Here is a 25470-nt window from a genome sequence, read left to right as displayed (position 1 = left end):
AATATGCTCCAGTTTTTCCTTTGCAGTAGCCGTGAGGCAGATAGGAATCCGTCATCTGGCTACTACGGAATCAGGTGTAAATGGTTGTTCCTTCTGTGATTAGTTAGACAGGGTGGAGGAATTGTTACCCTGTTGCTAAGGAAAAAGGAAGGGGCTGTTCCCAGTTGCCATGGTGACAAGGTAAGAGCGTTCCCTCGGTACCACCATAAATTTAGGAGGCGGTTTCTTCTCCTTGTTGCTGTGGCAATGTAGAGGGACTGTCTCGTCGCCCCCCGCCGCCCCCCGCCGCCGTCGCTAAGACAAGGTGGAGGTTGGGGCTGTCCTTCCCTCGCCGCCCAGTTGCCTTGGAGACGGCGGGTGCCCTGGCCCCGCCCCGCTCGGACTGACAGCGGTGGCCGCATCGCGCCTGCGCAGTGCTCTCTTCCCCCGCAGTCCCTGTGCGTTGAGCCGGAGACCGCGGCGGCCTCTGCTAGGACCCTTCGCCCCGGAGCCGCCGGCCGGAGCCGCAGCCTCAGCCGCAGCGCCCCCGCCGCCTGTCCCCCGCCCCGCCGCCTCCGCCGGAGCAGCCTCGCGCACTGTGAGTCCGGGCCGAGGCGAGCGACGCCGTGGGGCTGAGTCAGCGGGAGGCCCGGGCCCGGGCTGGGGGAGGGGAACCGGGCTGCCCCCCTCGCCTCCCCACCCGCGCCCCCGCCCCCCAACCGCGCCTCACCCCCGCCGCCTCTCTCCCTCCGTCCCTCTCTCCTGGGGTTTCCGCGGCGGCCGTCAGGCCTTCGAGCCACTCCCCCTCCTTACCCTCCCTCCGGACCCACCTTGGGGGCTCCTTCCCCACTAGATGTGGCGCCACCGCACCTCCACCCCGGACTGATCCCCCCGCATCGCCCCAAACTGCCTCCGGTCCGCCCTTGTCGCTTCTCCTTACTCCTCTTGGGCCTGACACTCCGGCCTCTCTGGTTTTCCCCAGTGATATGCCAGAAAAAGAGTGACAAGGGAGAGGGCGAGGGGAGACTTGGGGGAGGGGGGAACATTCTGCCTGCCCAAACCTTGGGGCCTCAGGTTTCTTACCTACACACTCCTGCCCTGACTGGTGTGGGGAAGCAGGTCTGGACAGTTCTGACTGACTGCTAAGAGCTCCTGGGGCTTTCAGAATAGATTTTGCTGAGAAGGACTCAGCCCCGTGATGATCAGCTACTGTTTAGTGAACACCCGCTGGTGCATGGTGGCCTTCTAGTGGGCTGGGCTGTTGCCTTGGCAGGTGCTACGGCGAGGGACTAGAGGGAATGGGGGGCGGGGGAAGGTTGCGTTGGGGAGCCGAAGTCCCTGCGCTTCCGGTGTGTTGTGAAGAAGCATCTTGCAGTACTCTTTAGTATGCATTTATTTATTTACTTACTTACTTACTTACTTACTTACTTTGCAGTACAACCCCGTATAATGTAAGGCTTGATATCACCCATAGCAAGTGCTTACTGTTTGTTGAGGGGCTGTGGCAGGACTTCATCTCTGATACCTGTAAACTCCATGCAGCAACCAACTGGGTGACAGTGAGTTTTAACATGTGCAGAGTGAAGAGGAAGGAGAAGAACCAGGATTTCTCTGGGGTGTAGGTCTGTGGCCTGTACCCCCTGCCTCCTGCAGCTGGGAGTCTTTGTGGGGGCTGTCACCCCATAGGGGTTCCAGCATATGTGGACAATTCCCGGGGTTATGTTTGCTACCAATCCACCTGCCCACCCTGCATTCCCTGATCTTGGAGGATCCCAGACTGTTTTCTTTTTCCAGCAGAAATTGAGCTCAAGTCAGAATTGGTGCCCGTGGCCAGAAGCTCTCTTAATAAACGTGCCTCAACTCGAGGGCTCCTAACTACTGTGCATGTACCTCACTGCCAATTTCCTTTGATTCTTCTTTTTTTGGCTTCCAGATTCCAGTGTACTGTTAGCAAATATGTGTAAATATCAGGCAGTTAAACCCTACAAGAGGCTTTGCATTTTTTTACTCCAGGCTGCCAAAGGAGTAGATAGTTTACTTCTAAAAATCATGGCGAAGGACCCACTAATTTGTAGTTTTGGGGATTGCAAACAGTGAGAAACAATGATTTTGCTCCTTGACTTTGCTCAATCATGGCCTATTGGCAGCCTCCTCAGAGCCACTCCCCACCCCCATGCCCATCAGATTAGTTTACAGTAGCAAAGACGGCTGTCGCCCTAGTTTTAAACATAGAGATGAAGTTCAGGAAAACTACAGCCCCCATGCAGCAATGCAGTTTCTTCTGTTTCGAATGCCAGTCTGGGGTTTGGCGGGATGCACCTGCCTGCGGGGCGATGGGAGCCGTGGGGCCTGAGAGTTACATTCCTTCTGTGTGGTCCTCTGTGTTGCATAGCTCACCGAAATACCCGGGCAGGGCCCTAGCAGACAGCTGTGCCGGAGAGCTGCTCCTCCTGGGCTGAGTGTATTTTGGGAATCAGCAATAGTACTGGGGTGGAGGGTTGTGAATTAAGAAGCAAGAAAATGTGTCAAGGCTAGATAGATGAGGAGGGTGTGAGTAAAATGTTCCCTTTCCAGTTTGCTCTAGGACTGAACATTTTCAGAGCACCACAGTAGTTTTTATATAGGTTAATTTGCCTTTGAAATCCGTACCAGTGTTTTATGAGACAATGATGGAATGCTTTTTAAATGGCTACTATTGGGAAACAGACTAATGCCTGTGTCTCCATGTTGCCTATCCAGTTGTTACTGAATGTAATTGTTAAGATCAGGGAGAGGGACACAATTTGAATGAAGTTAGACCTAAATCTATGTAATCTATGTGGTGGTTTTGTAGCATTATATCCCTTTGATTCTAAGACACACCAGCAATTTACCAACGGTTTTTAGTAAAACAATTTAACACAACCAGATCAAAATATATGTGTTGATTCTAAGGCACACCTAATTTCGGGAAGAGTAAAGTAGCCAGGAAGTGGCAAGACTTGAAGGAGGGATTTGTGTGTTTTAGAACTGAGGAAGGGTGATATTTATAATATTTCTGGGTATGTGATGATGGCATTCCTGACCTACCATCTTGAGAGTGCATGCGTTGTGAGGACGGATTTCTTCCAAGTCCTTCCTCCAAGCTAGCCCACTTTATGGGGTTATGTGTGTAAGACAATTGACTGTCATTAGGCACAGTAGTTGGCTACTGAACAGAGGAAAGTTCCTATGTGGGAATCCAACCCAAGGCCTTATTATGGTACCTTCCAGAAGCTGAGCCAACTAACTGGCAGCAAATGTCTTATGAGCTATACATGAATTTGGCTGGGGTAACATCTTTCAGAGGCTGAACAGAAAATACTATTTTTCTCAAGCAGAATGCATTTGCCCTGATTTGTTTACAGATACATTTGTAAAGATCCTAAAGTACACACCCAACCCCTGTACAATGTTAGAAGTAGAGGGGACTTCGGATGATATAGCTCAGTGTTCTCATTTCCAGCTTCTAACATGAGACACCAATAGTTAAGTGATTTGCCTAAAGTCACCCAGCTAATGTAAAAAGTATGTGAAAACACTTTGCAAACTGTGTACACCGTACAAATGAATGTTGGTGGTTATTAGTGGCTGAGTCAGGATTAGCACCCAGATTTCTAGAACTAGTCCACAATACTACATTGTCTCATCCCTCATGTTTAGTATTCCAGAGGGTTTTAATAAAAATAGTTTAGTAGTCTGTAATTAGTCCTGTAGACAAGGACTTGTTTTATTGTCAGAGATGTTGCAGAGCTAGGTAAAATCTAGTGTCACACTGTCTAACTGAATATTCTTGCCACCTTAAAAATAATAATTTTGCCTCACACACTCTGACTCTAGGAAGGTTTTCCTTTCCAAACTTTGCATCATCTACTATAAAGCACACGTGAAGGTGGGGGCTTGTAGGCCTCTCAACTTGGCATTTGTGAGGCCCCTGCATCCCAAGAGGCAGGGTGCAGGGGGCCGGGAGGGGCCAAGAGGAGCGGTAAACTGGATTATCTTCCAGCTGCCAGCCTGGAACCTTCTATAGTTCCCGGAAGCCCCAGGGAGATTTCTAACCTTTCTCCTGGAGAAAGTGAGGCAGTCTGGCCTCTGCAAGCAGACAGACCTGAGTTCAAATGCTGGTGCTATCACCTCCTGGCCGTGTGGCCTTGGGGGGCTGTGGAACCTCTGCGTGCCCATTGCTCCCCTGAAAGCCTGGGATAACTGTCTGTTTTGCAAGGTGGTCATGAGGGTGAAATGAAGGAAAGTATGTAGCACGCCTGCTTAACAAGACGTAACAATCACGATTTCCTGTTGCAAGGGTATAGAATTAAAAAAAATACTCACAAATTTGTATCATGTCTTAAGTCCATCTTGGACCCTCATTTCAGTAGCCCCCACCACCCAGCAGCACTCTCCTGGTGTTTGACACGCCCAGAGAGAAGATTTGCCCCATGAAGACCTGGCACTTGCAGTGTTATTCCAACTGCCAGAATAGGAGTATATGAAATGCCCCTTTGTGTCCATGTATTCAGCTGACCTGGTTATCTGAAAGACTAGCAGGGCAGGAGCACTTGCCCAGGAGAGCACAGACTTGGTGTGTTTGTGTATGTCATGGGGGCGGTTAGTCCTCCAGTTGGGGAGGCCAGTCTGGGGAGCGAGCTTAATTGGAAATGAAAAAGCTGCTGAGCTCTCCCTTGTGACTAAAGCTCCCATGGCCTTCATTCACTTTCTCTTCTGTTAGAGGTGTAGCTCTCCTCTGTGACTTTGCTTGGGTCAGCTTCTGCATCTGTCCAGGAAATCTGGAGGGCCAGGCAAAGGAGCTTTCCATCTTAGCAGGGAAGCCTCCTTTCTAGTGAAGAGAAGTGAACGGAGGTCGTTTGGGATGGCAACATTTCCAGATGGGGTCAAAGGCAGAGACTACCCAGTAATTAAGGAGCCAGGCAAGCCATTCAGGTAGAACACAAATGAACTTAAATTCGTATAAATTTCATTTGGGAAGAAAATACCAAGGTATAGGCATCTAAAGACTGAAAAGATTAAACACAGTAGGTTTTACCTCTTGGAAGTAGAATTTGGGTGTGGAGGAGAGAAAGGGAGATTCAAAGGAGAACTTTTACTTTATATGCTTCTATATGTGAATTGTTATAAGCAGCATGTATGTTTTTGTAACTTCATGCAGACCAATAGAGTTAGCAGTGGCTGTTTTTCAGCGAGTACATTTTGATACAAAAGAAGCTTTGCCTTGGGGCACCTGGGTGGCTCAGTCATTAAGCGAGTGTCTGCCTACAGCTCAGGTCGTGATCCCAGGGTCCTGGGATCGAGCCCCCTGCTCGGCAGGAAGCCTGCTTCTCCCTCTCCCACTCCCCCTGCTTGTGTTCCCTCTCTCGCTATGTCTTTCTCTGTCAAATAAATAAATAAAATCTTAAAAAAAAAAAAAAAAAGAAGGCTTTGCCTTTACTTGAAGCCTTCAATACATGAGGCAGATAGGGTTAGACTGCTTCCCTCAGGCAGGCCAAGCCAGTTTGCACCAAGTCAGTCGTAAGTGAGGGCAGGAAACTCCAAAGTGGCTACTTCCCTGGCAGCCCAAGATGCTTCATTGACCTGCTACCTACCCACCTCTTTCTCCTGTTTTCCTTTCCTTCTTAAGAATAGTCCCTCCTCGGGCGCCTGGGTGGCTCAGTCGTTAAGCGTCTGCCTTCGGCTCAGGTCATGATCCCAGGGTCCTGGGATTGAGTCCCACATCGGGCTCCCTGCTCGGCGGGAAGCCTGCATCTCCCTCTCCCACTCCCCCTGCTTGTGTTCCTGCTCTCGCTATCTCTCTCTCTGTCAAATAAATAAATAAAATCTTTAAAAAAAAAAAAAATAGTCCCTCCTCTTGCCCAGTTGAAGTCATCATTACTATTCCAATATGCTAATTTAATTTTCAACTGTTGATGAAATGCCATCTGACCAGATGACCTTTATGAAAAATCCACGCCCCTTACTTTACATCAAGGAAGCTTGAAGTTTAGGGGTGCCTGGGTGGCTCAGTCGGTTAGGCATGGGCCTTCCTTTCGGGTCCTCCCAGGGTCCTGGGATCAAGCCCTGCATCAGGCTCCCTCCTCGGCAAGGAGCCTGCTTCTCCCTCTCCCTTTGCCTGCTGCTCCCCCTGCTTGTGCTCGCTCTGTCTGTCAAATAAATAAATAAAAAATAAAAGAAGGCTTGAAGTTTAAAGGACCTCCAGCTGAAGTGCTGACACACTGTGTAGCATTAGCACTAGGTCTGTTTTTGATCAGACCTAGCCGATAGAGCCCCCAGCTCATTCAGGAACTGCTCCTCCTAGGAAACAGATGATCTTTGACAAAATAATTACATATCATTGAACTTTAATCTTCCCATAAGTTGGTCAGTTGTGTTTCCTAGCCAGGTGTCCTATTTATTACAGAAAGAAGGCACAACAATCATTTGGACACGTGCTTTGGCTTGCTAACCAGGAGTGAGGATGGGTTAATGCTGAGTAATCCACATTCCATCACCTAATCTTCCCTCTGGCCAAGAGTACAAATTTGTGACAGTTGGCTAAGGTTGGTGAGGCATTCTGTTGACAAGGATGTTTTTTCCTCTGTGTTGAGTTGACCAGCCAATACTTGCCTAAGCCCTGTATCTTTCTCACTAGCATCATGTCCTACCAACTTTGCTAAACAGGCATGACATAACATTAGCGTCTTGAGCTCTGAGTGCTTTATTTGCCTGAAGTAAATAGGACTTGACCTATTAAAATATTTCAATTCCAAGTAAAATTATTTTTTTCCTGAAACTATTTCCTGTATATGGGAGATACATACCACTGTGTGATGTTTAAAATAACTGAGCAAGAAGCATTGCTTCAAATCTGACCAGTAATTTTGACAATGTATATCAAAAGCCTTAAAAGGACATACATCCTTGAATGGAGCACTGGATGTTATACGCAAACAACGAATCATGGAACATTACATCAAAAACTAATGATGTAATGTATGGTGATTAACATAACATAATAAAATAAAATTTAAAAAAGAGAACATACGTCCTTAAATCAGAAATTATGATTCTAAGAATATTTAGAAAATCAAGGGTGTTTATAAAAATACTGTACAAGGATTTTTATTAATGTAACATTATAAATAATATCTAACAGTTAAAACAACTAAAGGGTCAACAATTAGGGCTTGGTCAGGTTTACCCAGATAAAATACTGCACCAGCAAGCGTGCACACACACACACACACACACACACACATAAACTGAACATACATTAAAAATCTTTTAGAATATTTGTTGATACCAGAAACTTTTGATATAATAAGTGAAAAACAGATGCAAAATAGTATGTTGAGAATGATACCATTTTTATAAATAAAAATGTGAAAAAGTACTAGCAGAGCATTTGCCAACCATACCTGATAATCTTGAAGTAATGGGATATAAATGAACAGGTTGTTTTGGTAGTGCTTTTCACTATTTTCCAAACTTTTCTGTGTTAAGCAATTATAACTTTTTTTTTTTTTAAGATTTTATTTATTTATTTGAGAGAGAGAGAATGAGAGACAGAGAGCAGGAGAGGGAGGAGGGTCAGAGGGAGAAGCAGACTCCCTGCTGAGCGGGGAGCCCGATGCGCGACTCGATCCCGGGACTCCAGGATCATGACCTGAGCCGAAGGCAGTCGCTTAACCAACTGAGCCACCCAGGCGCCCAGCAATTATAACTTTTATTATAAAACCCTTTTTTAAGATTTTTATTTATTGGAGAGAGAGATTGAGCATGAGCGGCGGGGTTGGGGGGCAGAGGGAGGGGGAGAAGCAGGCAAGCAGGGTCCCCTAGGAGCAGGGAGCTCGATGGGGGGTGGGGCTGTACTCGGGGCTCCATGCCAGGACCCCAGGATCATGACCTGAGCCAAAGGCAGACGCTTAACCCACTGAGCCACCCAGGTGCCCCTATTATAAAACTTTTAAACCAGTGCTTTATAGATTCCATATAGTAGAGTAATCTCTAAGAAAATCACAAGGTATTTAATTATTATTATTTTGTTTCACCGTTGTCAAGATTAATAAAAAACACATCTCAAAGGTGTTTCTTTAGATACTACTTTATTTCTTCTTTGAAAAAGAACATGGAGTATTATTGTGTGGGTGTGTGACTTAAAAACATGGCCTAGAAATGCCCAAGTCCATCATCCAGAGAAGTAATCTCTCTTGACTCAAATGAGATGTAAAAAAAATTTATGAAAAGAAAGTATCTTAAGATAGTTTTCTTTGCCTCTTACCTTTTGCTGTTTAAATTTATCAGAAGGTTTCAGTAAAACCCTGTATAATAGGGCTCTGTTTTGGGTGGGCTTTCTTCCCCCACGTCTATTCAGATTCTCTGGATTCCCAGTTCCCCCATGTCTTGGGGACCTTATCTGAGGCTTGCTCTCATGTTTTGGTGGTTGTATACCTATCTGAACTCTTTTTGAAAGACTGTGCTCAAGCCTGCTGCAGGCTCCTTCCTCCCTTTGCCTTTGCCTTTGCCTTTGGCCATATTCTGTTCAGCCATCAGCTCAGAGGTCATTCTTCCTCCAAGGATAGAGAAGGTTGGATGCCTGCCAGTAGCCACCTGATGGGCAGAAGCCGTCTGCAGGGACAGACTGGGCAGTTCCCTCTTCACTCACCAGGTCCATGGAGCTCCTAGCTATGAAGGGAGGGGTGGCCCAGTAGCTGTCCTCTCGCCTCATCTTTCCCGTCCACACACACATTGTATGCTGCCTGCATGGCCCAGCCCAGAGGACTGATTCCTGTCTTCCACCAGTGGTGGTGTCTGCTTACCTCGGAGCACTGGGGATCCAGGTTTTAGAGCTGAGGGACATGTGGCCTGTCACACAGCTCGGCCTGTCACACAGTGCTGCCATAAATGTTTGCTGAGCAGAATCTGCCTCTTTTTCCAGATGGTTCTGCCTACCCAAACATTTGTCCCAGATGGGGTGGAGGCCTTCCTAGCCTCCTGGGATTCTTAGTGAACAACTCTTTGGGTATGGCTAGCTGGAGATGCTCCCCGCTTGGTGAGAGTGATTGTCAGAGAGGCATTCATCTCCTCTTGAGGGTGTGGTTGTCTTGGTCACCTTGTCATTTAAGTGGGGTTTCCTGATTGGTAAGAAATGAAATCTTAGCTGCTCTGAGTCAGCAAGATTGTAGTTGGACTAACGTGTGTTGTGCCATGTGAAAGGGGCAGGCCTTGGACCACTCAATGAAATTAAATATCTCTTCCCATGTGAGGAGTGTTTCCCTGAAGGCTTATCTGCCCTGGTGTAATATGCACTGTGTAGCCAGACTTCTCTGCAGCACCAGACTCTTGGCAGGCAGTCGCCACCCCGAGCCCCTTCCCTGTGGATTATTGCCACTTATCAGGGACTCTGATTTAGTCTCTGATTCGTTCTGATTTTAGATGGGTAGAGTTCACAGTTGAAAGCTTCCAGTTTGGGCATCCTATTAACACCTTTAAGTGACAGGACCACTGCTAAGTACGGAGATGTGTTATGCTGGCCCCAAAATAGCAAGGTGCAGTGTTTTGAGACTTGATAAGACTTGTATTCCCCAGAAAGTATAGTTTCCAGGTTTATAGGTTATTCATATACATTTACATATTTTCTTCTCAAGGCTTTATCCTAAGTATACCCTCAACAGGTACTCCCCAGGTCCTTTCTGTTTTGTATTCTTAGTCACCATGGGATTTAAAAGAAATGAGTCTCAACGCCTGTCTCCATGAGGAGATCATAGTGTGGCTTGGAAGATAAGATGCATGTGTGGAATGACCAGTATATTTGACAACATTAGATGTCAGCAACACATCTGTGGTGCTTTGTTGTGTAAGAAGTGGTCTATGTGCTTAAGGAACTTGGCTAACATTCTGCTGAGAGTTGGACAAAAATGATATAAGTCACTGTAATACAAGGGGATGGAAGCTCCAGCAGCGATGGGAAGGGGTGCTTTGGTAACTCAGAAGGAGGAGTGACCCTGAGCCTGTGAGAACTGGGAGGGCTTCAGAGAGGGAGATGCACTGGGGCTGGCTGAGCTGGATGATGCCGGATCCTGTCCACCAGAGGACAGATGAGTAAGAGAGTTCAGGTAAAAGAAATGAAAAGAACAGTGCATTGTGTGTCATTAGTACTGTAGAGTCTAAATTCAACAAGGATTCTGAGAGGAAAATAATCATTGTGAACTGAGGTAACTGGAAAAGACTTCACAAAGGAAGCAGAGCCTGAGCTTGCCCTGAAGGTAAGCAGGCTTTCAGGAGACAGGACAGCAGAGAGAGCTTTTCAAGAGACAAGGTGTCCACCAAGGAATGACTGGGAGTGAATGTGATGAGGACCATAAGCAGGTCACCCTTACCAAATTGAGGGTGTGACAGTCTGGGACAACATTGGTGACATTACCCAGAAGTTAGGTAGTTGAAGAGAGAGTTTGGAGAGAAGTTTCATTTCAGACGTGCAGAACTAGAGGTGACAGTTGGAGGCCTCTAAGCGGAGTGATCACATAGAACCAGAAGCCGAGGGTGAGGCTGGATGGAGCTACAGATGTGAGAGCAAGCGGCGCAGAGGGATGGCTGCCCTAAAGGGGCTCTGTCCAGAGGGCTGGGGTACAGAGCACCAAGACCAGTGCTCCAAGTAATAGGCTTCAAGAATTGTCCACAATTAGGAAAAAAGCAAAGAGGTGTGGGGAAGTTAGGATGGCTCCGCAGCAAGGGAAGAGAAAAGAAAAAGATGTCAAGAAGAGAGAGTCAGTGCCACTGGCTTAACTAGACTCAAGGATCTATCCAGAAGAAAATCATGATGATTGCTGAGGGTGGGAGTCTAGTAAAACACTGAAGATGGAAGCCAGATTGGGTAGTGTAAAGGGGGGAATTGGGTAGAGAGACAACAGAGGCAGTGGATGATCATCAGAGAGTGGCAACAGGAAAAGGCAGAAAAGTTACCCAAAGAAGCAGCAAGATCAAATTTTTTATTAGTGTAATTCTCTTCTTTATCAGCAAATGCATATAAAAATTTAATGAGTGTATTTTTTGCTTATATAACTTTTATGTATTAAAATGTGGTTCATCTGCAGATTTCTCTGTATCAACATAATCCATGTATGTGTCACTTCAAATATCCCATTCCAGTACACTTATCTTGATGAGCACTGAGTAATTATATGGAAGTGTTGAATCACTCACTATATTGTACACCTGAAACTAATGTAACACTGTATGTTAACTACACTGGAATTAAAGTTAAAAAATAAGTAATAAAAATAAAATAAAATAAAAACAAATATCCCATTCCTTCTGTGGTGTTCCATTATATTGATACCAAAATATGCTGAACCATCAATCTATTATTGGGCAATTGGGGTATTTCCAACATTTTGCAAGTTGCAAGTATAAATATCTCTGCTCTGAACATCACTGTACTAGCCACTATTTTTCTTTTGTGGGTTATTTCTTCAGAGTATATCCCATAAAGTGGAATTCAGAGGCAAAGGGTACAAACAATGCTGGATTTTGTTTTGGTTTGGTTTTGATTTTCCCGTTTGGCCCATTCCCCTACCCCTCTTCCTCTGGCAACCTCCAGTTGCTCTCTGTATTTGTGGGTCTTTTTCTGCAGGGGTTTTTTTAATTGAGATATAATTGACTCATAACACTGAAGTGGTTTCTGGTGTACAACATAGTGATTCGATATTTGCATGTATTGTGAAGTGATCACCAGGACAAGTCTAGTTAACATCCATCACCACACATAGTTACAAACTGTTTTTTGTTGTGATGAGAACTTTTAAGATTTGCTCTCTTAACAACTTTCAAATATACCATACAGTAAATAACTACAGTGACTGCGCTGTGCATTATATCCCCAGGACTGACGTTTTGACCTTCATTCATTTCCCCCACCCTCCATACCCCATCTCTGGCACCCATCAGTCTGTCACTGTATCCATGAATTTGGTGTTTTTAGATTCCACATACAAGTTTTTGTCTTTCTCTGTCTGACTTATTTCACTTGGCACCATGCCCTCAAGGTCCATCCATGTTGTTGCAAATGGCAGGATTTCCTTCTTTTTTATGAATGAACGATAGTCCATTCTATATGTTACCCCATTTTCTTTATGCATTCATCCATCAGTGGATATTTAGGTTGCTTCCATGTTGTTGTCGTTATACTAGGCTTATTATGCATTGTTCTCCATGGTGATCCAGCCAGCTTACAACTTGAGTAAGAGTTTGGGATTGACTTGGAATGCTTGCTGATAATAAGGAGATCTGAACACGTGTAATGGCAGAAGGGAGAAGGAGTTATTTGAGGAAAGTAATTTGGGTGCAAGAGAGAAAGGGAGCAAATGGGGAAGATCTTGGGGACACCAGGGAAGGGGTAACCTTGCAGAGGGGGGAAGGGCTCCCTTCCACTGAGACTGGTAGGAGGAGAGGGTGTGGCTCTTTCTACCCATGACTTGCAGGGTGAAGCCCAGGGGAGATAACTGGCGTTCCTGCTAAGAAAAGACCTTTTCCTCAGTGAAATGGAGCCAGCGCCACTTGCTGAGGTACGGCTGAGGTCTTGAAGGTCTGAATTAAACGCTGTAAGAAATGAACCTGGGCATATGAGAGATGAATAGAAGTCTTGTTCAGGGCCGAGGGCTGACTTGGACCCAGGGATCCCTAACAGGCTCAGTCTCTGAAGTCCTCTACCCCAGGGAGCAGCAGTGAGTGGGCAACAGCAAGGGCAGGGGCATGTTCGGCCAAGGTTTCTGAGGAGCAGAATTTAAGATGGCATTGAAGCAGCTGGCCCTAAGGTCAGAGGTGGAGGGAAGCGCTACAAATCTAAGAGAGGCGTTGGTTGTCAGCAGAAGGAGGGGGCAGAATAATTACAGGCTCAAGTGAGAACAGAAAGCAGGTTTGGAATATGAGGGATGAGTAGTAAGGAGGTTATTGACAGAAGATTTTAATTTTAAAACTTGGAAGAGACTGCTTTTACTTTTCCTTATTTACCTTGGCGTAGTGTTTGCGGTGTTTTTACATGGGCATGTATTACCACTAACATTTTTTAAAAAGACTTGTTTATTTATTTGAGCGAGAGAGTGAGAGAGCGAGCAGGGGTTGGGGCAGAGGAAAAGGGAGAGAGAGAATCTCAAGCAGACTCCACACTGAGCAGGGAGCCCAATGCAGGGCTCAATCCCACGACCCTAAGATCATGACCTGAGCCAAAACCAAGAGTCAGACGCTTAGCTGACTGAGCCACTCCGCCCCCCCGCCCCCCGCAGCGGCCCCATCAGTAACTTTTTTTTTTTTTAATATTTTATTAATTTATTTGACAGAGAGAGACACAGCGAGAGAGGGAATACAAGCAGGAGGAGTGGGAGAGGGAGAAGCAGGCTTCCCGCGGAGCAGGGAGCCCGATGCGGGACTCGATCCCAGGACCCTGGGATCATGACCTGAGCCAAAGGCAGACACTTAACGACTGAGCCACCCAGGCGCCCCAGTAACATTTTTTTTAAACTAATTTAACATCTCAGGAGTTGTGCCTCCAGAGTGTGGCTGGACCACTCTGAGATTGATGAAGGAGAAATGAAGATGCAGGAGGATCCCAGAGTCTGGCTTGCTAAGTGTTAAAACTGCCAGGTGTCTCTGCTTATCAACCAAGAGCTCCTGTGGTCATAGCTCATCACTGCAGGGCGGCCCCCAGCCACCAGCCTATAAACACCCACACACCAGTACTGTTTCAAACCGGAGGATGCCGACCTTCGCTAGGCTTGGCAGCATTTTCAACGTGATGTCCTGTGGTTCTGGCTGTTTGCGACCCTCTGACCAGGTGCCATACAGAGCCATTCCTCTCCGGCCTCTGTCAGTGAGGGTTCTTCCTTCAGGCAGATCAGCCCCTTGCCAGGAACACAGTTTTGTGAGTGGAGTGTGGCTTCTGTGTCAACCTCACAAATCCCCTCCCTGCGTGCTTTGTGCAGTGTACCAACTCTGTATCTGTATACAGCAGCCCTGTTTCTCTTCTTGCCTGTTTTGAAAGAGGCCCTTCCCTCTTGACCCCTCTTTTTCTCATGTGCTCCTGGATTATCCACTTTGACCCTGACCCTGACTGACACCCATGGCTGTGGGCTGTCGTTCACTTGCCGGATTCACATCACCTCCAGGCTGCACAACCGAGCCATTTATGCAGCTCACCCTTCACAGCAGTCACGGGGGCTGATAGCAGGGAGCTGAGCAAGGTGGAAACGCCTGGAAAGTCAGGTGCTGGCGTCAGCATGGGGAGATGGAAAAGCGGGGGCCAGTGCTCTGCATTCTTTCTAGGGCCTTCAGCTAAGACTAAATTTTGCCTGGCCATTTTGTAAATGATGTTTTGTTAAAGCCAGCACTGAGCAGGAGTATGGCTCCCTGCCAGTCCCTACCAGGAAGGAACAAACAGCTTGCGGTGCAGGCCTCAAGCCAGGTGGGGTAGGAGCTAACGTGCATTGTTTTGCATGTAGAATTTAATGGAATCTTTGTAAACATAGCCTCCTGCCGTTGCTCTTTTCTCTTTTCTCCTAGGCAGCCTAGGTGAGAATAATTAGTCCTTGGCCCATAACTACTAACTGAAGAGGAAGAGGACAACTGATAGGCTGCAGCCCATGAAAGAGCCTTGAACCTGGAGTTGGGAGACCTGGGCTCGGAGTTATGTGACCACGAACAAATCACATCTCTCCTTGATCCCATTTCCTTTCATGTAAAATGAGGGTTCTTTACATATGCTGTTCCCTTTCACCCAGAACATTCTTTCCTGGACTTTTTGGGCTGACTGTCCTTAACCTCGAGTGTCTGGGCCTAAGTGTCATTCCCTCAAGGAAGTGTCTCATGACCTCCACCCCAACTCCACTACAGGCTGGGGCCCCCCTGACAGGCTTTTTTAAATTGTGGATCACAAACTTTAATTGGTTGTGAGATCAGTTTATTGGGTTGTAACCAGCATTTTGTAAATGAATAGACCAGAAAATGTCAGAGTGCAGAGTTCATAGTAAGAATAAGAATTGTTTAATGAAACTTTTGTTTTATTAAACATGTCTATATGTGTACATATATTTCTTGGATTATAATGTAAAATATATTTTTTACTAAATGGTTGAAAGCTATTGCTTTCAAAACACTCTAGTTCTGTATTTTTCCTCTTAGCACTTAATGTGATTATAATTATGTATGATTATTGTATAATTATTATATTACTATTTGTCCATTTCACTAGACAACAAGTTCCATGAGTCAAGGATCAAGACTGACTTACTCATCCACATCAGACCCAGAAATAGTTGAGGCTCAACAAATAATCGCTGAATGAGTGGCTTTCTGAGGTGTGTTTTATTGCCCTCAGTCCTATGTAGTCGTTCCTAGGAGTGAGTAGACAGTGACTGTAATGATAAACTAACGAGCCCTCGCATTCATCCCTAATGGACAAGAGGACCAGAAAGAGCAGATCTCTGACTGCTCCTCTCCAGGTTGGGAGTGGCACTGGCAACCGAGAAGGCTCAAACCAGCTCCTCTCAGAGGGAACTAGGAAGCAGATACCACAACCACCACTCTATTCAATAAGGCCTCACTTGGGCAGAGTCAGCTTTCCAGTAAGGTAGAGACAGAGACATGCAGGGAGCAAAACCCACCACATAATTTGCGCTTCCATGAAAAGAAAGTTGACTGGTCTAGCGCTGCCTCTCCCAAGGGTGCGTTTCTGGCTCTCCTGGGTGTGGGTGACCAGACCCTGACCTAGGAGCCCGCCAGGTTCCCAGGGTAGACTTCAGAAAACCTTTTCTCTCTGTAGCACCTCCACCCTGCCCACCAACACTTCCGGAGAACTGATCTACGTCGCGGGGCATCTTTCTGAAGCCTGCCAGTCGAACGGCAGATACACTGTGCCTTCCCTGATGCAACAAGCCTCTGATTGTAGCCCAGAGAACTTCCTATGGCCGGGAAGGCTCCATTAGCGAGACCCAGCCAGGCACCGCTCTGCCCAGAGCTCTTTGGGGATGTGCTAAAGGTCATAACTCAAGAGGACTTGTGACTCTTGAGGGCACTAGAAACCCAATGATAATACAGGCCCTGTGAGGAGTATTTAAGAAGGTCCAATTTGCCCCTTTATCTTTAAAGCTTATCCTTTGAACTCAGATGGTCCTGCCAGCATCTAGCTGTTTTGTGGAAATTATGTTGCTTGCTGCCTGGAGCAGACGACCTCTCGGGGCGGGTGGGGGGGTCGGAGACAAGGGAATAACTAGCTGTTTTAAAGCTCCCAGACTGTTAGCTGAAACGTCTTAATGTGTACATTGTGTTCAGCTTGGTTTTCTGGAATTGGCAGCCCCTTCTAACTGCCTCTCCAAAGAGGCTGCCTCTCAGCTTCTTGCAGAAGCTTTCCCAGGTATCTGAGCCGCAGTTGGGTTGCTGAAGACAAGAAGCCAGCTGAGAGAAACAACTGAGAAACCTCTCACCCCCGTCCCTTCCCCAGAGGGGGCTGGGGGCTTGGACAGGCATTCCTCCACGACTGTCTGCCGACTGCCGGCTCGTCAGCTATTTCTCTGAAGGACACTCTTGAGAATTTTGGATCGCTTGTCCCATTCTCACCCTAGTTAGTAATCCATGCATTCTCACTTGTATCCATGCATTAGCTTTCCCATGAATTAAAAAGAATTCTTGAAAATCACTATTAACTTGCCCATATTTCAGAGAAATGTCTAAGAGTAATGTATGTTTAACTAATAACTTGAGTGTACAGATCATCAAAACCCCCTTTTTTGGATAGCAAGTGTAAGTCAAAATTGCCTGTAAAAGTGTCTTAAAATTAAAGTGTTATGGGGGCACCTGGGTGGCTCAGTCGGGTGAGCGTCCAACTCTTGATCTCAGCTCAGGTCTTGATCTCAGGGTCGTGAGTTCAAGCCCCCCACTGAGCTCCACACTGGGCATGGAGTCTACTTAAAAAAAAATTAAGGCATTACAGAAACACACTAAGCAGGAAGTAGACATCTTCCATGATCTTGTCCCCCAAAAAGAATCGCTGCTATTTTGTTGAATATTCCAACTTTTTTCTACACATACATTATTTCTTTTAAAAAACATGGGATCTTACTATTTTTAATATACAGAAAACTGGAAAAGATAGAAACAAGTAACTGAAACATGAAAGCCATTTATAATTCTACCACTCGGATGGTAGTGGTGGCAAAGGGTCGCTTAGGCGCTGCCCCTCTCCCAGAGCCACCCCAAGGAAACCTACAACCCCAATGCAAAGGTGTGCTGGTTCTGCAAAGGCAGCTTTAAGACCCTCTTCTAGCACCCCTTCCCACCAGACCACCAGCCCTAAGCACCCGCCCATTGGAAAACCTGGTGCTGTCATCGCTATTTACTACAGTGACCGTATCGTTGCCTTTCCTCCCAGTTTTTAACTAAATTAGAATCCTATCCATTTACAGTTTTTCTAGCAGGCATTTTTAAATCCCAATGCAGGACCCATGTGCAAAGCACTTCCCGTTGCTCCAGATAGCATTGCCTTTGGCTTTGTCCCCAGTAGCACTATTTCCAAGACACTGACATAACATGTTGGGGGACTTTGTTTTGAGCTCTCCCCTGGAAGACACTCTCACTGTGCTAGTGGAGAAACAGAAATATAGGGGCAAGGACTTGTTTTAGAGCAAAATAAAACTCTGGCTTAGTTCAACTTACCTACAGGTGTCTAAATGCCCAATATCACTGGCTGAACTGCCTACGTTTGCTGAAACTTCTGGAAAGAAGTAGAAGGGACATCCCTAGGTCCTGAATTCTTCCTTTCCCAGCCTGGGTATCAGCTGCTTAGTACCATTTAGATAGATGTGCTTCAGCCCTGAGACAGGTTGGTAAGACATGTGCTGTGGAAACTCTTGTCCTCCCTTTGGGGAAGGATCCTGGCCTTTCCCCAGTCAGTCAGAATCCCACCTGGGCCATCCTCCCAGTTCATGACGTGTTTCACAATATTCTCGTTCTCGATTCTCTTCTGTACATCTCATTTCTTCATGTGCAAACACAGCCAGGGAGAGTTCTGACAGTGTGGATCTGAGCAGGTGACGCCATTCTCATAGAGGGAACCTGGCAGAAGTAGGCTCTGGAGACCCATTCCACCACCTCAAGTTCGGCCCAGGTCAGTGCCAAGACCACCAAGCAATCAACATAAGCCAGAGCAACCTCCGCGAGTGAGAGCAAAGAGGGACTCACAGCTGAGAGTGCAGGTGAGGGCAGGTGGGATCGGTCTGTGGAGCAGCTTCCTAAGGCTGCTACAATGAGTCTCCATGCACTTAATGGCTTAGAACAACTCAAGTCTTTTGTACAGTTCTGGAGGTCGGAAGTCCCAAATGAGTGTCAGTGGGCATAGTGGGCTGAATGGTAGCTCCCCAAAAGTCCCACTCCCCAGAACCTATGAATGTTACCTTATATGGTGAAAGAATGAATATTACCTTCTATGACAAAAGGTGTGATTAAGGATCTGGAGAGGAGGAGTTTGTCCTGGATTATCTGGGTGGGCCCTAAATGCAATCACATGTATCCTTTAAGGGGGAGGCAGAAGAGGTTTTGAGAGAGAAGAGAAGGAGACGGTATGACCACAGGCAGAGATTGGAGTGATGTGGTCACAAGCCAAGGAGTGCCTAGAGTCACCAGAAACTAGAAGAGGCAAAAACAGATTTCCCCTAAGAGCCTTCGGAGGGAGTGCAGCCTTGCTGACACCTTGCTTTTGGACTTCTGGTCTCCAGAACAGTGAGATAGTACATTTCTGTTGTGTTAAGCCACTCAGTTTGGGTAATTTGTTACAGCAGCCATAGGAAACTACTATAGTGGGCTAAAATCAAGGTGCTGGCAAGGCTGTGTTCCTTCTGGAGGCTCTAGGAGAAAATTCACTTCCTTGTCTTTTCCAGCTTCTAGAAGCTGCGTGCACTCCTCGGCTTGCGGCCCTGCATCCCTCTGACCTCCGCTGCCATCGTCACATCTCTCCACCCTTCCCACTCCCCTCTTACAAAGACCCTTGTGATTATATTAGGCCCACCTATAATCCAAAATAATCTTCCCATCACAAAACCCTTAACTTAATTACATCTGCAAAGCCCTTTTGCCATTTAAGGTAACCTCTTCCCAGGTTCCAGGGATTCAGACATGGACATCTTTGAGGGCCTACCGCAGTCTATATAATCCTAAAGGGTGTGAATAGGAATGGTGGGTCTGTTCACCACATCCCCATGTGTTCAAATTAGATGAACTCATTCAAGTGAAAAAGCATCAAAGGAAAACTTCTTTGAGCAGAAGTAGGAAACAGGGAATGCATTACCCCCACAGGTTCTTCTAGGCAGAAATTATAGAAGGGCTGAGGTCAGCTGTGGTAAAAAGAAGGGGTATGGATGTGAGCTAGGCAATGTGAGGTTCTCCCTCTAAGCTTTCAAGGTGATGATGTGTATGTTGGGGGTGGTCTTCTACAGCACTCACCTTTGGGGTTTCTCACATAGACTAAGCTGAATGGGTCTTTCGGGCATTGCATGCAGCCATCAGTCATAAAGCTGGTGCCTGTGGGGACACAGCAACCTGAAGATGAGCCAAAGGATGAGTCACAAGAAGTGTACATGGTACTGGGATTAGAGGTAATGGAGCAAGTTTGTTGTAATGGGAGAGTTACAGGGCACGTGAGAAATATATGGGTCCGTCATAAGAGACAGAAGCCTTTCATGCAGGGTGCTTGCTGGTCAGAAGCTGAAGAGCCACCATTTGGAACATGTTTCCATTTAGAGGCAAGAATTCAGGAGAGAGCAATCCATAATAGGTACTCTTGAAGGTGGATGGAATGACTTGAGGCGGTTTGAATCTACATCAAGACCGTCAAAAGCAGAGTTTCATTCTGCTTCTGCCTGTCTCTCCAGCTCTGAGAAAGAATACTTTCTTCCTCACAAGTAAATAAAACTTCCTATTTGGATAAGAAGGCATTAATTATTAATGTTTATTTTCATATTTACAGATGAAAGGCATGCCAACTTCAAAGAAATAGAGTTGGGACTGGGGAAGAGAATTAATTCTCAGCATTATAATTATCTACTAGAAAACACTTGTGACTATTTTGAAAGTTTTTCATGATTGAATATAATGTTGGAGAATTTTTAAAAGAAATTTGACAACCAATAAGGAGACCAGGGAAGAGTCTCTTAAGACAGAAATGTTTGTGTTCCTAATCACTCCCCAAGCTCATTTCTAGGACAGGGCAGTAGACAGAGGTGTCCTGCATGCTTGCAAAACATGATGAGAAGTTATGGTGAATGCCTCGGAACCTTGCCAAATAATTAACGGCTTAAGTCTGCTTCAGCTCCTCTTTTTATAACACAGAGGTCTGAGACTCCAATTAATGAATTTTGCTTGAAAAAGCAGCAGCCTGTTGGATACTTGCTCCAGTTTAGAGCATAAAACTCAAGGATGGGGACAAAAAGAACCCATCATCCTGGGGCATCTCTCTGTGGTCAACCCTACTCCCACCTTGTGGGCAGGTGGGCCAGCTGGAGGCCGGGTTCTAACGACCAAGGCCATTGTTACATGGTGTGTCTCTTGGCCCACTGGTCTGAGCAGCCGCAGCGATGGGGCACCAGTGTCTTTCATGGGACTAGCATCCTGACTTGTTGGAAAGGGAGGCTCCTCCTGGGTGGTTCTTTAATACAAGGACTTCCAGTGTCTCAGCATTCTGGGATGCTGTGAGGTAATATCTGTCCCAGTCTCTAGCTCTTTTTTTAAATTTGTATACGTGATCTTCAAGAAGGAACACTGTGTACATTTAGCTTCTTTTTAAATGTTGGCAAAAGGGACCAATTAGCTAAGTGGGAATTAATAACTGTGACCTTTCACTGAAAATTTTTTCAGTACCCATATAAGAAGTCAGCACATTTCTTTGTATTTGTTTCCGAAGTTGCTTTCCTCCATCACAACATTCTAGAATCCAACCAGAAAGAAGACTGAAGCTTTTGGAGATGAGGGGAAACTTTGGTGTAAAAATTCATGCTTTCCCATGACTCAGCTTAATGCTGGGCAGGCCACTGATGGTTCACAGTGACAGAAGCAGGGCTGCCTCAGAGCTGGTAAATGGAAAAATCTTGCATGTGCTCTCTAGAGCACGGTGGTCTCTAGTGTTGTCCTGCCACTGACTCATGAGGAAAGCCTGCGAAAAATGCAGACTTCTGATCCCCAGCCCACATCTGTCTCTCTCAGGGGACGGGCTCAGGAATCTGCATCAGTAATAGACCAGTCAGATGATTCTCGTGCACCGTAAAATTTGAGAACCTCTGCTCTAGAGAGTTTTCCTTTTTGAGGTATGAGGGGGTCCATCTTGGTTTTCAGGGCTTCATTCAAAGCCAAATGTGACCCTGGCACTCCTTAGCAGAAGAATAACCCTGCTCTTCTTTTTCTGTCTCCTCGGACCTAGGGAAGAGCTGTGCCCTAGCTCAGCACCACCACGTACTGTGAAGTCTCAGGTTTATTATTCATTCTTGCTGTGTGCCAGGCAGACAGCTTCACCTCCTTAACTTTTTTTTTATAAACAGCTCTGTAATTGCAGCATCCTTGTCTCCCAAATTGACACAGAAGTGAAGCCTTGAGATGCAGCTATCTTTGTCTTTTTCATTGTCTGATGGCATTCTAAAGCTTTTCTTGACACCCTTAGAAGAAAAGCCTATGTGGAATTTCTGAGGACTGTTTTGCAGAACATCAAGAAACATCCACTAAGCTCCAGAGCCCCTGGACAGCCCCTGCTTGATTGTGGTCAAGGAGAGAAAGGACTTTCTCTGCTATGAGCTGGGCACTGTGCAGGATACTTTCCATGTATTGCCTTGATTAATGAGAAAAGTGATCCAGAGTCTGCATAATTCAAGGGAAAGGACAATAATATCATGAACAAAATGAGAGGCAGGCTTGAATTCTGTTCTCAGCTTCAGTTTTGACTCAGCATGGTAGGAGCCCCCCAGTGCCTCTGTTTATCCTTCTATAAAATGAGGTTATTGCCAGTTCCCATTGTCCAATCATGAGGTTAGCATTGGGAATACTTTGAACTTCTCAAATGAAAGAGGATATAAAACTACAAAGTGAAGAGTTGTTGTAGGAGAGGATGCCCCAAGACTAAGAATGAGATGGCTAAATGAGAGAACAATGTAGGGATGTCAGGATCTTCTACTCTGCTACCATGGGGACTTCCTGGGCCTCCAATTGCCTTCCTTGCCTTATGAAGGATGAGATGAATACACACTCATAGAAGGAAAGGCAGTCTAGTGTAGTGGGTAAGAGCAAAGACTTAACCTACTGAATCAGAATCTCAAGGTAGGGGATGGGGCAGCTGCAGTTTTAAGAAATTCCCAAGGTGGGGCGCCTGGGTGGCTCAGTCCTTGAGTGTCTGCCTTCCGCTCAGGTCATGATCTCGGGGTCCTGGGATCGAGCTGCCCCGCATAGCTGCATAGGGATCCCTGCTGAGCGGCAGAAAGCCTGCTTCTCCCTCTCCCACTCCCCCTGCTTGTGTTCCCTCTCTCGCTGTGTCTCTCTCTCTGTCAAATAAATAAGTAAAATCTTAAAAAAAGAAAGAAATTCCCAAGGTGATGCTGATGCACACCAAAGTCTGAGGGACAACATGTCCTCACTAGACCACTGGTGGTCCCCAAAGAGACTGTATTTCTACACCTCTCTTACATGCTCAGGCTGTCCACACTCCCTGAACCACCTTTCATCCATCACAGGGATTTTCTCTTGGCTTTGCTTACTACTAAATGAACTCCAACTCCTCCGTCAAGGCCCAGATCACAAATCACCTTTTGTCCAAAACTTTCCCTAACCTTTTCAAAGAAATTAACTGTTCCTGAATACAAAAGAATAAGCAACCATCAAGGAGAATGAGGTGAATCACTATACACTTCATTGAAAGGTAACCATGATATTTTTAGACCAAAAAAATCACAATATTTTTATAATATTTTTCTTTAAACAATGGAATAAATATGTGTATATGGTTTGAATATGTATATTAAAAGGTCTGAAGAATACGTATACCTGACACCAGTAAACTACTTTTTAATTTTATAACCATCTGTGTTATTTTAATTTCAATACCACTTCTGTAATTTTTCAAATTCAATAACAAATGAAGTAATTACTAAGAGAGTAATTGCTCAAACAATTACCAGGGAAGAATTGATTGATGTTACAGCTCTTGCATATGAGGTATCATTGTATGTGTCTCTCTCCACAGTTCAGCTGTGAGCTCCCTGATAGCAGGGGACTCATCTTGTTCATCTGCCTATCACCAGTGCCCAGCACTGTCGCTGACACTCAGTGGGTGCACAGTGCATACTCACTGAATTTAAGAGATCTAAAACAGAGTCTGGGAGGCTTAGTTGATCAACCCCAGGGACGGTCAGGTCTGCAGCTGAGGCTCAGCCTATCCATCAGTTGGCATGTCTCGTCCTAGTAGAAGGACAATAGCAAAAAGGAAGTGGTAGTGGTCGTTGAGCCAATACTGCCTACAGCCTTGATCATTATAAATATAAAAAGCTTGACAGTGGTGGTAGGAAGAAGAGGACTTTGGAGGTGGTAATTGGCTACAAAAGGTCTGTGGGTCACTGCAATTCACTTTATTAAAAGTCACTACTCCATAGTTACGATCCATGTCTGCTTGTTCCAAAGTGACCCCTACTGTTTTTCAAAACAGAATAAAACTCCCCATTCACTCTGTAGAACCTAGAGAGGTAAAAGAAATGGGTTAATTTTTTACACATTGTCCTTAGTATCTCCTTTCTATCTCTATCCCTCCAAAATCCTGTAATCATGAGATTGCCTAAACCATCTCTCTGGCAGGCCCTGGCAACTTCTAGGCATCTACTCCCTGTCTTACATTTCTAGATCAGACTCTCAAACTCTAAATTAGGCCAAATGTAAACAGGTAACAAGTATCTGTATTTTGTCCATTCCACTAAAATTAGTGGGTGTTCCTCCCCTCCTTCCCTCATTGAAATAACTCACTCTCATAAATCATGCTGGACTTTAACCTTGACCTTCTTAGGCCACACCTGTGAGAATTTGTTCCCTGTCCTTCACTACCACCACCATCCCACCATCCCTTTGTGCCAACTTCCTGTGTGAGAAAGTGGATATGAGTAATTGTTTAATCTCAATAGTTTGGGAAATCAGAAACTTATTCCTCCTATAGTTAAGGGAGAAGAATAAATGAGATATGTTTGTATTTATTATATTTACATCTAAAAGCTATAGCAATTCCTTTTTTATCAAAAAATGTGATTTTTAAAGTCATATTGTACTCATTTTCATTGAGTAATGTTCTCAGATAATTTTTTTAAAAAAAATACTAACCTATTCTGTGAGTTGGGAATGGGTTGTTTGAGGGGAAGAGAAGACAGGTCATTCAGCAAACATTAAGCACCTACTTTAGGCCATGCTTTGGAATTAAAAATACAAATATGAGACACTGCCTCTGCCCCTGAGTTCCTGTTAATACATTCTGCTGTAATCACTCACTGCATGTGGGTGTGAGTCCCTGGCTAGTGAGATGGCCAAGTTGAGGACTTGGCCCTCCGGTGAGGGCCAACCTGGTGAGCCCTCTGTTTTCTTCTCTGCCTTACCAACTCTGTTTGCTGGATTTAGGAGATAGGGCAGTTCTTGCCCTTTATCCTACTACTATAGGCCCAGCTTGGTCCTGGCCACTGGTCAGGTTTTTAAAGTTCATGTCTGGCAGGAAAGCCAGGACTATAATGGACACCTTGAGAACCATGCTCTTCTGAGTAGGAGGTGTGCTTCTCCCAAAAGACAGAGATTTATTGGGAACATTGACTCTAAGGAACACTCCCAGGATACCCCTAGGATTTGGCTGGAGCCCTAATCTTTGTGGGTGGGAGCTGTCCAACATTTCAGCATACTTTTGCATCTGCCCACTTTGAAAGAAATATAATAATGATCTGGCTATTTGACTGTTTCATTGTGTGCCATGTTCTAAGGGAACTGACACAGTTCAGGATCCAGCCTTTCAGGTACTTTTTTAAAGATTTTATTTTTAAGTTATCTCTACACCCAGCATGGGGCTCAAACTTATACTCCCAAGATCAAGAGCCGCACGCTCCACCAACTGAGCCAGCCAGGCGCCCCTCTCAGGTCTTTAGATCTGATACTTTAATGATCAGTTCTCCTTAAGGTCACTGAGCCCTAAAAATAAAAAAAATTTAAAAACCTGACTTACTTGCTCAGGCACATTTGTACCAGAAAGTAAATTTAATATAGGAAGGGATATACTTGTTTCCTGTCATGGTGACTTGACAATCAGAAAGGTAATCAAAGCTTGCTTTGTGAACATGAAATCAGAACAAGTAGAATTGGAAAATGTTAAGAAATGATGTATCATCCACACTATGGTCAAGCTTGATTAATTCTCCCCTCTCCACTAGAAGGCATACTGTCCTAGTGACCAGA

At 45.6% G+C, this 25470-nt stretch overlaps 1 protein-coding gene across 2 annotated transcripts in view; it reads left to right on the top strand.

Moving 5' to 3' along the window:
* The first annotated feature begins 415 nt into the window (after nucleotides 1-415).
* Nucleotides 416-25470, top strand: part of MAPRE3 (microtubule associated protein RP/EB family member 3) — a 51495-nt gene continuing 26440 nt past the window's right edge. For both annotated transcript variants that reach the window (XM_081797072.1, XM_081797071.1), the window contains exon 1: nucleotides 416-577. The gene's annotated coding sequence lies outside the window, so the exon portion shown is untranslated. The remainder of the gene's footprint in view (nucleotides 578-25470) is intronic.

The sequence above is a fragment of the Leptonychotes weddellii genome, chromosome 10 (assembly GCF_054177405.1).
Source record: "Leptonychotes weddellii isolate Sample4059 chromosome 10, ASM5417740v2, whole genome shotgun sequence".
In the NCBI taxonomy this organism is placed as follows: domain Eukaryota; kingdom Metazoa; phylum Chordata; class Mammalia; order Carnivora; family Phocidae; genus Leptonychotes; species Leptonychotes weddellii.
Note: the sequence above shows the minus strand (reverse complement) of the source record. Positions and strands in the feature narration are given on the sequence as shown.